General features: G+C 48.3%; 1 non-coding gene across 1 annotated transcript; it reads right to left on the bottom strand.

The window, feature by feature from the left end:
- Positions 1-6,154: 6,154 nt before the first annotated feature.
- Positions 6,155-6,227, bottom strand: Trnaa-cgc. Its single transcript has one exon. It is a non-coding gene; the product is annotated as a tRNA-Ala (tRNA).
- Positions 6,228-11,736: the final 5,509 nt, after the last annotated feature.

Below are 11,736 nucleotides of genomic sequence, written 5' to 3'. Positions count from 1 at the left end.
CGTGGCGAACAAAGCAGACTACACGAATCTACTGGACTTTCTCAAAAAAAGGAAGGTAGAACACTTCACGTACAGGACAGTCCTGGAAAAAACTCAGCAGTACGTGATAAAGGGGATAGACTCACGAACCCCGACCGACACAGTACACAATGAACTCTCTGCTCTCGGGTGGAAGTGCATTCGGGTAAACCGAATGTCAGAGTTCGGCACAGCGGGACCGTCTCACAACTACATGGCGGAGTTGGCCGACACGGCCAAATCCCGCGACCTGCTGAAGTTAAAGCTATTTCTTCACATGGTCGTAAATGTAGAAATTTACAACACGCCGCGCACCCCCCCCCAACAATGCCACAACTGCCAGCGCTATGCGCACGCGGGTATCAGATGCGGTCTCGCACCCCGCTGCCGCATCTGCGCTGGCGGTCACACAACCCAACGCTGCAAACTCCCCCATACAGCACCTCGCAAGTGCGTCAACTGTGGTGCTGCCCATCCGGCAAACTACAGAGAGTGCATTGCTTACAAAGCAGCTCTGAGGCGCAAAATCGCGAAACATGCGAAACCTACCGCCATCACAGTTCCAAAACCGCCCCCGCGCCCAGTAAGAAGTGGAATATCCTTCGCTGGAGTGGTCGCTGGCAGCCCCAGCAGCGCGGGATGGTCAGAGGAGCCCCAGAGCTCAGAACACGCTCGGCAAACACCCCCAGCAACAGACACACAACAGACAAACACAACACCTGACACCACACCCGCACCGGGCACACCACACGAAACAAGCAACAGCACCACCCTACCCCCTGAGATCGCGAACTGTAGCACACCACAGGCTACAGAAAACGCACCTACACAGGGACAACCACAGCGCCAGAGGAGGAGGAGAAGGAGAAACAGCCCCAGCACGAGGAACACGACCACACCACAACAACCACACAGGCAACAGAACACCAACACCCACGAACACATCCCGGACACCAACTCAACAACTCACATTACACACCCACTCACCACAGAGAATACACAGGCGACCACAACTGCCACACGAACAACCGACTCGCAGGCCAGCCCTCACCAAACGCCAACACTGGAACAAGCGGCCGCTAACACGACTAATAACTCGCAGGCCGACATGACCAACATTACGACAACATTCCAGAGAATAATGGAAACATTATTCCCCGGACGCACGACCACCGAAATAGTCTCGAAGATTATGGGGTGTGTCTCACAACTCTTCATGCAGTTCATGTCGGGTACGCTCAACTGGACTAGCTTCCAAGCCACTATCACACCGCTTTTCACACTACTACATGGATAATACACCACACCAGCCCCGAAACGCAGACTTAAACACAATCACACAGATCCTGTTTTGGAATGCCAACGGGATCGCAAGCAAAAAAGCCGAGATGGCCGCGTTCATGGAGCGAAAGGGTATCCGAATCGCTCTTGTGAACGAAACACTGCTTACGCCTCGCAAACAACTAAACTTCCCAGGTTATTGCGTCTATCGTACCGACCGAGCGGATGGCAGGAGGGGAGGCGGCACGGCAATCATCATACACAGACACATAGAACACACGAACATCGAGCTCCCAGCACTTGAAAGACTAGAGGCTACGGCCGTCAGGGTCAAATTCAACGGAGCCAACACCACACTGGTATCGCTATACAATCCTCCTAATCACATAGTAACACGCGATATCAGCACAGTACTCAACATAGCACCGCGGGCAATAGCCGCTGGAGACCTCAACGCAAAACACCCTGATTGGAACTCACGAATACGAACCTCCAACGGCAAGAAACTGTACGAACACGCGCTAGGCCGAAACTACATTATACTTGGGCCGGACGTTCCCACGTTCGTGCCTACACAGGCCCGACATAGGCCAGACGTGTTAGACATAGCCCTCATAAAGGGCATTACATGTACACTCAACCTAACGGTTGAAAACGATCTGGACTCAGACCACATGCCTGTAATACTGCACATGGAAGAGACACTGCAGGACATCGAACCACGCAGGATGCTCAACTACAAGCGTGCGAATTGGACACTGTTCAAGGAAACGCTTGATAGTCGCATTCCTGACACACACGAAATTAACAACACACAGCAAATTGATGAGGCTGTGGAGGCTCTCACAACTGCCGTCCAAGACGCAATGACTGACGCCATTCCATTTACAACACCAAGACAACACTCGACGGCCCTGCCCCAGGAAATCCTGGGCCTTATCTCAATGAGGAACCGCCTCAGGAGATACTGGCAGCGTACCAGGCGCCCGTTCTATAAACTGCACGTCAACAGACTCCAGGGCATAATACGGAATAAAATTCAAACATTCAGAAACGAACAATGGGGATAGAAACTCGCTGGGCTGGATACCACACGTCCTGGCGTGTGGCAGCTGGCCAGTCACTTCACCAGGGAGAAACATTACATTCCCACCTTACAAGGACCAGACGGCCCAGCCTACTCCGCGACGGAGAAGGCAGAGCTTATGGCCACAACACTTGCAGCGTCTTTCATGCCGAATCTGGTTCCTTCAGACACAGCATTCGCACTTGAAACGGACCAGGAGGTTACACGACTTGTAGCCCAGCCCTCGCGCAACGAAATAAGACGTGCTAGCACAAATGAAGTCACATGGGTTATCAAGCACACCAACGCTAGAGAAGCCCCTGGGCCTGATGGCATTCAAAACCGTGTCCTCCAGGAGTTCACGGATAAAGCCGTAGAATACCTCACACACCTAACGAATGCCATCCTGACACACCAACACTTCCCTGACTTTTGGAAGGCGGCCAAGGTCCTGATGTTCAGGAAGCCAGGGAAAGACCACTCCCTCCCACAAAATTACCGACCTATCAGTCTGCTGTGCTCGCTCAGCAAGATTGTTGAGAAGGTAATACTAAAACGTATCACTAGGCATTGCATCGCCAACGACACCCTAAGACCGGAGCAATTCGGCTTTAGGAATCACCACTCGACAACACAACAACTCCTCCGCGTAGTCGAACATATAACACACGGCTACAACATGAACAAAGCCACAGGGGCTGTGTTCCTAGACATCGAAAAGGCTTTCGATCGTCTCTGGCACAACGGACTCATACGCAAACTAAGCGAAGCTGGTTTCCCGGACGGACTCGTGCGTCTCATACGCTCATATCTCACGAACAGATGTTTCAACACTAACGTGCAGGATAAACAATCAACACAACACGGTATCCAAGCTGGAGTACCCCAAGGAAGCATCCTAGGGCCCATCTTGTTTAACCTGTACATTAATGACTTCCCAGCTACACGAAACACGACGTTAGCCGTCTACGCGGATGACACAGCCATCCTCGCGCAAGACTGGAAACCGTCGAACATCAACTCACGAATACAGACAGCACTCAGAACAGCTGAGCCTTGGCTGGAGCGATGGCGTATTAAAGTAAACGTCGACAAGTGCGAAGCAGTTCTGTTCACACGCAGACCGAAACTACTGCGCAAACACCAACACTGTAGACCGATAACACTACATACACGCCCAATACGTTTCCGAGAGAAAGTTGGTGTCTGGCTGGACTGGAAACTTACGTGGGGGGACCACATCGAATACGTTGCCAACCGAGCGCACGCGAGGCTCAAACAGCTCTACCCAATGCTCAACAGGGCAAGCACACTGAATAGGAGGGTGTCGAGGTCCTTATACATGACACTGATTAGACCTCTGATGACGTACGCAGCTCCCGTCTGGGGATATGCAGCTCCCACACGACTGCGCCGCCTGCAGATCATACAGAACAAGGTGCTACGAATCATCAGCAATGCTCCACGCTACACACGCACCGTGGATCTTCACCATGAATACCGCCTTGATACCCTCAAGGAAGTATTCAAGAAACATGCCACACGACTATACAGGAACTCGAGACACTCGAACAATCCTTTCATCCTCACTCTGGGAAACTACGATCACAACCACAGGTGGAAACACAAGCGGCCAAAGACACTGCTAGCTAGGGCATAACCACCTATGGTAAACTAACATACGCAAACAGCGACAAACGCTGGTAAGCCCCTGCATATCAGCAACACTGACTGGCAACTACCAGCTGCTATTAGAGCCGGCCAACAGGCCACAGCAGGGACACCGACGAGCTCGCCCACAGACGCACAAACAATCTGCCAACACTCCCTCACACTGTGCCTCCGGTATATGACCTATCGGACACAAGACCGGTAACAAACCTAACTGTTGCAGGTTGCAGGACGCTGAACGAGGACTCTGTACCAGCACCCAGCGCCAGCCGCCGAGCAGCACAAACGCACAACGTCAAGGTATCGACATGCATGATACCCACTACTAACAAAACCTATCCTTACACAACCTATCGCAGGCAGCAAGACAACCGCTACTGCTCTTGCCGCCCGACCTAACTTTCGCAGAGGTTTTTTTCCCTTGGCTCTTGCTTTGGCACTTTTCTTCCTCTGCCCTTCAAACTGCTACCCTTCGTCAGATTTCGACCAATCTATCTCCAGATGAGCGCGTATTAATGGTTAATCCTAACCAGACGTACGCAGACATCGCAGTACCCACATCCTGCGACACCTCACTTTAGTGAATACTAAGCCTTATGCAGAGATGGCAGTAGACCTTTTGTGTTGGCCATCATGCCGGTGTGGGCGTGGAGGGGCTCCACCTCTTATTAAAAACAAAATGGATTTTTGGCATTTTCTCCTAGATGGACACACGAAGCTGCAACAGCATAAGAAATATAGGCAAGACTTCGCTAATTAACTGCGACTTATATTTACCGACCTTCCGTCCAGATGGGGTGTGACGGGTGAGAGATGAGATAGGCGAAGAAGCCGAGATAGACATCGATCACACTTTACGGACCCTTAGTTAATTTCGAAAAGACGACCCAGTCTTACACCAACGTCTGGAGAACGGGTCGATAGATGGCTCTCTTGCTCTATCGAACGTCGGGTCCTGAGCAGGTGTCGCCCCCGACACGAATTTCAATTCATTGCTAGAGAAGCATGTTTCTTTTGTATTTGTACTATCCGCGATGTCTTCATGTCTTTTTCATTTGGACATATTCAGTTTTATTCATTTCCTTACATAATTTATTTACTAATTAGCCACTATTTGTCAACATTTGCACATTGTAGACACTATTTATGCGGTAGTATAACAAAATTTAAAAAATTAAAAAAGAGTAAAAAAGAGGAAAAAGAAAAAACAAAAAGTGGGCAGCGCGAAGAATGTCAATCCTAAAGGCCCGGGTTCGATTCCCGACTGGGTCGGAGATTTTCTCCACTCAGGGACTGGGTGTTGTGTTGTCCTAATCATCATCATTTCATCCCCATCGACGCGCAAGTCTCCGACGTGGCGTCAAATCTAAAGACTTGCACCAGGAGAACGACATTTACATTTTACCAAGTGGACGATAACCGCATCGGCAAAATCCGAAGACTGATTTTGGACCAAACTGTCGGCCAGGTTGTTTGTGGTGAACCTCTTTCAACGAGGTTCGGGCAAGGAACACCTTCCCAAGGAGTCTTTAGGAATTTCGTGGTGAGGACGGGTCTCCATAAAATCAGCCCCTAAATAGCTCACCGCAAGACAGAAGTCACCAATGTGTTTTAACTTGTAATTTATGCGACTAGCGTCAATAGGTGGGTCAAGACCAGCAGGATGGACACAGAGAAATGAACGGCATGTGAATGTGTTTCTTGAATCATCGACAAAACAGGACGTCGCATAATTAGCATCTGAGTCTTCCCTCGTATAAAAGCCAGCCCTCCCCGCCCCAAGGGAATGAGGCTTCGATACCATCTCATACCGTAAGTGAACGATCTTTCGATTCCATAAGAAACGATCAGACAACTGTTGAAGTTTGTTCACCATCATCGAGGGAAGCGGGTAAGCATGGGCTACGTAATAAGCTTCCCAGAAAATATATTTATCCAGTAGTAGGAGGAGGAGGAGATTTAGTGTTTAACGTCCCGGCGACAACGAGGTCATTAGAGACGTAGCGCAAGCTCGGGTTAGGGAAGGATGGGGAAGGAAATCGGCCGCGCCCTTTCAAAGGATCCATCCCGGCATTTGCCTGAAGCGATTTAGGAAATCACGGAAAACCTAAATCAGGACGGCCAGAGACGGGATTGAACCGTCGTCCTCCCGAATGCGAGTCCAGTGTGCTAACCACTGCGCCACCAGGCTCGGTATTTATCCAGTATTCGGTCTTTGTGAAGCAGAGTAAGAGAACGTATTTCATGTTCTAGTATCGCTCCCTGAATTTTGTCCGTAGCAGACTTCCAGATAAGCGTCGCCATTTTGTGTGGACAACGACCAACGATGACACCGAGAGACATATGGCGATCCACTGCAGTGGCCCATGAAACAACCGCCTCATTAAAACCCCGCAAAGGAAGAAGCCTGCATTTACCGTCACTAAGCACTGTACCAGAACACCGACAATAATCATCGATTGCAGCCTTCAGTCAAGGTATCTCCGCAGTATTGTGGAATAGAACCATCATGTCATCCGTGTATGCCTGAACAGCTATAGTCTTTCCGGAAAGCGTCCAACCTTTCAGCTGGGATGCCAGCATCCGAAGTAGAGGCTCCAGAGACAACACAAACAAAGTCTTTTTATGTGATCACACGGCCATTTGACCTCAAGGAAACCTCAAGTAAACAGTTTTTGATGTTGCTGAGCAACACACACAATTTGTAAATGAACACACCGCGATTCGACTGTATTATTGTTTATTTAATTACGACCTAGTTTTTGGCCTATATGCTATTTTCAGGTGACTGAGTTTACATCATTAATGTAATAAACTCAGTCACTTGAAAATGGCGTAAAACGCCGAAACCTAAGTCGTAATTAAATAAACAACAATAGAGTCGAATCGCGGTGTGTTCATTTAAAAATTACTGTATGACTGTTGCTCAGCAACATCAAAAACTGTCTACAAACAGTTACTGACAGCGGGCATCCTTGAGACACTCCCCTACCGATATTTATCGGGGCCGTCAATTGGGTATGAAGCTGAAATAGCTGTAAACAGATTTGGGAGCACTCGCCGTGTGTCAACAGTAAATCCAAAAGCCTCCACAATCCGAAACAAAAAGTCGTGATTGAAAAGGTCAAATGCCTCATCAAAGTCTAAAAAAAGCAAATGCATAAGGGACGTACGTTACGGCAGCGATCGAAACCACGTCACGACACTCGACTATAAGGGTAAGAACGGTACGATTAGGTACACACCTTTCATGTTTTACAACAATCGTCTCCATCAGGGCCGACATCCTACTATTAACTGCCCTCGTCACAGTCTTATAATCAAAGTTTAACAAAGTAAATGGGCGAACGCTAGCAGGGGGCAACCGGTCCGGAGCGTTTCGGGATTAAAACAATTTTCCACACTTCGAACGATATCGGCACTTCTCTCCCCTGTAACACTTCATTCGCCGGCCGATGTAGCTGAGCGGTTCTAGGCGCTTCAGTCTGGAACCTAGCGACCGCTACGGTCGCAGGTTCGAATCCTGCCTCGGCCATGGATGTGTGTGATGTCCTTAGGTTAGTTAGGTTTAAGTAGTTCTAAGTTCTAGGGGACTGATGACCTCAGATGTTAAGTCCCATAGTGCTCAGAGCCATTTTGAACACTTCATTCAAAAGAGATGTAAAGGTAGCACTCAACAACGGCCAAGAATGCACGTAAAATTCCTTGGGACGTCCATCTAGATCCGGCGACTTTTGAGAAGGAGATCCCCCAATAAGTGTGTAAACTTCCTCAGGCTGAAAGGCTGCTAAGAGCGTTTCATTATGTTCAGGTGTAATTGTAATAACCAAGATGCCGTCAAGTGAGTCGCAAAAGGTATCATTGGACGCGTCGACGCCGTAAATCTTGACACACTTTTGGTGTAAGACACGCATTATGTCAGCTTGCTCCATTACGATAAGTTCATCATTTGTCGTGAGAGAATGAACACAAGCCCGCCGGTGATGGGTCTTAAGGCGAAGCAAATGATATAAGGAAGTCAGATCTTCCGTCACCAATGAACGTGGCTTGGAAAGCAGTTTCGAACCTTCCATTTATGTCACCTTCAAGGTCAATAATTTCGCCATTACACGCCAAGCATGCGCAGTCCGCAGAGGACGTGATCCGCAGCATCGTAAAGTTCATGCACGATGGAATAGTAATATTCGTAACTTCTCCGAAAGTCCTGCACTTTGGCAGCGCAAAAAAGCTTATCTGAGCCTCGGTTTTGCCAGTTGTGTCCACCAGTCAAGAGTGGAAGATTATCTCCTAGTGGACCGGAGAGTAAGCTCCCACGCGGCTCGCATCACGTCATTGAGAATGTGAGAGGTTCTATGCGCTCTTTTGCATGTCTCCTTTTATTTTAATCAATTTTATTAATGTTCTATGTCATTGCACGGTAGTAACAGACCGAATAAGGTTATTGTGATGAGAGTAATTGTACTGAGAGCTCAAAAAAATACTTTTCACTTGATTCCTACGCATGTTGTTTTACTTCCCCGGGTGGCCTGTGCGAGACAAGCATCGGAGGAGGCGGCACACGGCATTTCCGGTTGCGGGCTGCACTTCCCTGAATTCTCTGGGGGTTGGTACAATAGGCTTAAGCGCCTGGCGGAACGACTGACGTGGTCGAGTTTCGTCTATTGTATTCAGGGCAGAACGACCTGCGAGACGTCTGAGTGTCGCTGCAGTTTATGTGTTTACCATTCCGGCGCGTCCGGAACGAAGATTCCTTGCACCGACTGACTGCATTGTCGTCTCGATTCTGAGAATACTTGTGGACCCTGCTGGATGATACGGTTTGGCGCCGGTGGTCTAGGCAGGTTGTTTTCGTAGCCGGTCAAACGGCAAGTTCAGTGCCCTCATCTGAATAGTAGAGGCCTGATTGGTCAACTTAAACTTAGGCTACTTGACGTCATAAAGCCCTGCTCAAAATTGGAGGGAACGGTCGCTATTTGGGCGAATGACGTTCCGAGACAGTGTGGGGGAATTTTGGAATCAGAACTGAATGCTGATTCGTGGTTCTCGAGTTTTCGAGGAGGGTAGGGAGTTGATCGATGCTGGCTTCGCTCTTGCATCGCATCAGAGTGGAATTAGGGATTGATCTTGGTCGGAGTCGGACAGTCTTGCGACTTGGTCGCTCGTTTTCGGAAGAACTTAGAATTCTCGGACAGCCTTCGAGGCCAGGGGTTGTCACAGAGTAGCTGCACGGCAGAAGTCGGCGCCTACATCATCAGGACGCTGCCTACCGACGACTTGCTGCAGATTTTAGTACTGGTACAGTATTTTGCGGCTCCGGCATTGTAGGACTTTATCAATTTTATACTGAATCCCTCAGCAGCACAAGCGTCGCTTTGCTACAAGTCCACCTTGCTTGTTTCTCCATGTGATCCCATTTGAGCTCTCACTACTAATTGCGATACTGCTATATAGTCGGAAGATTAATATATGATTCATTAGGACCTCCAGTCATTATCGTCAATCTATTGCATCACAGAGGGTAGGAGCCCCTTGTTCTCGAGCCAACCCTTATTCTCATAATATTTAAGTATACCCTATCCTTTAACCTACTGTGTGTGTGTCGACAATCATGTGCATTTATGTTCTGATGTATAATAAATCTCACTGTAATATTTAATCCGCATATCATTTCGTAGATATAGGCAGAATCCTATTTCTTGTTGTTTATTATGATAAAATTCTCTTTCTTTAAGTAAATTACGATTTTTATTAAATTACTGTGAGTGTGCACTTCTTATTTTACCAACTAGCAGGGCCCACCATCATTCCCTTCCGTTACTGTTGTGCGCATAATTAATTAGCTCTTAAATGAGGAGGGGGTCGAGTGCATGTCTCGTTCCCATGCAAAATCCGTCTGAATTAAAGAGGTACAAACTCTTATCCACCACGGCATCTCGCAAGTGGGGTCAGTTAGGTAAGCGACGTTTAAAGTCCACTGAGTGCGAAACAATTTTACAGGTTGCCGTGCAAGATTGAGAGTTGCAGTCACAGAGCAGTAGCCCGCAAAAGAAGCTGACATGACTTCAAAATTAAAAATATTATACTGCAGGCAGTCTGATAAGTAAAATATATCTAATCTGCTACTAGAAATCGCAGTAAACTGGGCAAATTTAACTAACGTCGGGTATTTACATATCCAGAGGACTTTCAGGCATAAGGAGAGGACCAATTAATGTAATTCACGACAAAAATTAAAATTTGGAGATTTATGTGGAGCTCGCGACACACGCTTAAAATCTCGATCCAACTGAATATCCGGAGGACTTCTATGCATCAGGTAAACACTTTCCTGTTCATAAAAAGGCGAACGATCCACCGAGCGACCAGTGCCTCACGGTGCGCATAAAAGAATTGACAACCAGTGCCCCTACTAGAACCCAACAATTCCACCTCGCCTCAGCAATAAGAATGCTTTCGCGGAAGAAAAAGGTGGTCCCCGTAAAATATTCGGGTGCTGTATTAAAGACTACATGAAGGTCGGGCAAGGAGCAATGCCTAAATAACAACTGCCGTAAGAATACTACGTTCACACACGAATCATAAATGAACTGACGCAGTGAAGCCAATCGCAGTTCTGACTCCACACGATTAACATTTAAGGAAAGGAACGTGTAGGCTTGGGTCATTGATCACAGTTATACAGGGATGTACGTAACGTACCGCGCAGAATTATGCAGACAGCTGAGCGTCAAGGTCCATTGTCGGTCCACAGATGAATCAGACTTTTGGGGGACCAGATCCCCGTCATTGGAATATTTATTCTTAGATTTCTTACGTGTCATCGCACGGTCAAGTTGTAAACGGTGTGTCTGTCGGCTGCGAAGGGTGGGAGGGGGGCCATAGGCACAGTTTACTGCCGTTCAGAGCTCCTCTGGAGCTACTGTAGGCAGCAAATTCAGAAAACCGTTCAGAGGAAGGAGCAGGAATAGACTGCCGCGTCTCAGACTGTGTAGGGGGACACGAAGAGGAAAGGGTAGGGGGGGCGGGAGCCGAGCTCCCTCTCCACATGGAGGCAACTCGGAAGGAGCCACTTCGCGAGGAGGAGGAATGCTGATGATAACTTCCCCCTCTCACCGTACCACGGACGGGAGGTATCGTATCATCGAGAGGAGCAGGGGATAAAAGCGATGCGGAGCAGGTTGGGGCAGAAGAAGGCACAGCAAAATCCTCACCCTCACCATCGTGAGTGCGACGTCACTTGTTTGTCACTGTTAGAGGTTCTATCCTGGGGCCAACGGTATTCTGGTCCTGTCGCGGAGATAAAGGCGGAAATTCACTTACGCGATTATCAGAACCGTTTTTTCGCTCATTTTGATCCGAAGCAGCAGGAGATCCGACTTGTGGAGTGGAAGGGACAAAATCAGCAGCCGTTCATTTGCGACGCTGCAGTAATGACGGCTTTAATACAAACACCTTCCCCAGGCAATTAGACCAAACGTGTCCACTTTCATTACATAGGAAGTAGATTCTGTCTTGACCATTATACAGGACACGAATGCGGCTGCCACACACTTGTAAACGTCATGCGTTTTATAATAAATTTCCACGGCACGACTTCCATTATAACACTGTAATCTGTGTTGAGTAGACCAACGATCACGACGTACGTTTTTTACGTTGCTATAAGGAATCAGTGTGTGCTTTAGAAAGTTGTCACATAC

The sequence above is a fragment of the Schistocerca piceifrons genome, chromosome 4, assembly GCF_021461385.2.
Source record: "Schistocerca piceifrons isolate TAMUIC-IGC-003096 chromosome 4, iqSchPice1.1, whole genome shotgun sequence".
Taxonomy (NCBI): Eukaryota; Metazoa; Arthropoda; class Insecta; order Orthoptera; family Acrididae; genus Schistocerca; species Schistocerca piceifrons.
This window is presented reverse-complemented; position numbering and strand designations above follow the sequence as displayed.